Raw genomic sequence first — 2008 nt, 5'->3', positions numbered from 1 at the left:
CATCACACACACATTAGTTGCACATTCAAAGACCTTATCATGAGGCAACCGCATAAAATAGAAAAATAGAAAATTGCTTGTGTATGACAGCAGCAAGCAAAATACAAAGATTCAGAAAATCAACAGCATCATACAGAATAACTGAGCCTGGAGAGGCTTGCCGAAAGAATACTCTCAAAATAACTGAGCCTGGAGAGGCTCGCCGAAATAATACTCTCTCAGAATAATTGAGCCTGGAGAGGCTTGCCGAAATAATACTCGTACAGAATAATTGAGCCTGGAGAGGCTTGTCGAAATAATACTCCTTCAGAATAATTGAGCCTGGAGAGGCTTGCCGAAATAATACTCCTACAAAATAACTGAGCCTGGAGAGGCTTGCCGAAATAATACTCTCTCATAATAACTGAATTTAATTTCTTTAGCACTTTTAATTTCTGTACAGCAAAAGCCAAAAACATAAAAAAGGCAAAATACAGAAAAAGCCAAATCAGAAGAAAAGGCAAAATACAGAAAAAGCCGAAAATAAAAAAGGCAAGGATATAGAAAATCCAACAAACAATTTGTACCGAATAACTAAGCCTGGAGAGGCTTACCAAAATAATACTCCACATCCTCCACAGTATGCAGAATAACTGAGCCTGGAGAGGCTCGCAGAAATAATACTCCCCAGAGGGAACCTCAGCTCAAGCTCACGGAAAAATCCCCAGTGAGAGCTATCAAAGCAAAATCGACGCAATCCCCAATGGAAGTGCGATCATCCAAACAGTATATACAAGTCAAAGGACTTAACACTTCCTCAGTGAAGATAGCTCTCCAACTCAAGTGTTGAGTGAGGCTAAGCCTGCAGAGGCTTCCTAAATAATACTCTGGGATACATAAGATCCCTCATTCCCCAATCGCCTACTCAGAGGCATCCCTGCAAAAAGAGAAAAATCAAAAATATCAATAAGTATTCCCCAAGCGGAATCTGGCACTCAGCCGAACACTGAACTTCAAATCCCCAGTCGCCTACACAAGAGGCACTCCTTCAAAAAAGAAAACCCAAAAAAAAAAGAAAAAAAATCAATAACAATTCCCCAAATGGAATTTGGCTTTTTAGCCAATCATTGAACGTCGAGCTGATACGCCTAACAGAAGAGGCTAATCAAAATCAACGACAGAATCCCCAGCGGATAACAGCCTACACAGAGGCGACAAAAATCAGAAAACCCAAAAGAGATACCCGAATAAAGATAACCGGGATACTCCACCAACGTCAAAGGACGTCAGCCAAACATAAGGCATCGCTCAATTCAAGAAGAGCATCTGTGTCTACACCCCAAGGAAACAGAAATTCCTCAATGGGTACCAACAATGCAATGCAAGTTGGGGCACAGGAACCTATGAATGACTGCACATCCCCTAGACGGATCCCTGCGTTATCCAGCCCTCAGTGGCACCGAAATCAAACCGTCGAAGCAGCATCGTGGACTGTGGAGACAAAAATCATCTCAAATCCCTGGAGAGGGCAAACTCACATTGCCAATGTCGTCAAGAACACGGAGGCAGACCCTGGAGAGGGCAAACTCACCCTGGAGAGGGCAAGACTCACGCACAAGTCTGGAGAGGCGACGACTAATACTCACCCCGGAGAGGGCAAACTCACCCTGGAGAGGGCAAACTCACCCTGGAGAGGGCAAGACTCACGCACAAGTCTGGAGAGGCGACGACTAATACTCACCCCGGAGAGGGCAAACTCACCCTGGAGAGGGCAAACTCACCCTGGAGAGGGCAAGACTCACGCACAAGTCTGGAGAGGCGACGACTAATACTCACCCTGGAGAGGGCAAACTCACCCTGGAGAGGGCGAACTCAGCCACCCTGGAGAGGGCAAACTCACCCTGGAGAGGGCAAGGCTCACGCTACCAAAGTGACTAGAAGCGCGGAGGTATGCACCACCCTGGAGAGGGCAAACTCACCCTGGAGAGGGCAAGACCCACGCTACCAAAGTGACTAGAAGCGCGGAGGT

This window comes from Cajanus cajan, chromosome 11 (assembly GCF_000230855.2).
Source record: "Cajanus cajan strain Asha chromosome 11, NIPB_CcT2T_4, whole genome shotgun sequence".
NCBI classification, from domain to species: domain Eukaryota; kingdom Viridiplantae; phylum Streptophyta; class Magnoliopsida; order Fabales; family Fabaceae; genus Cajanus; species Cajanus cajan.
Note: the sequence above shows the minus strand (reverse complement) of the source record.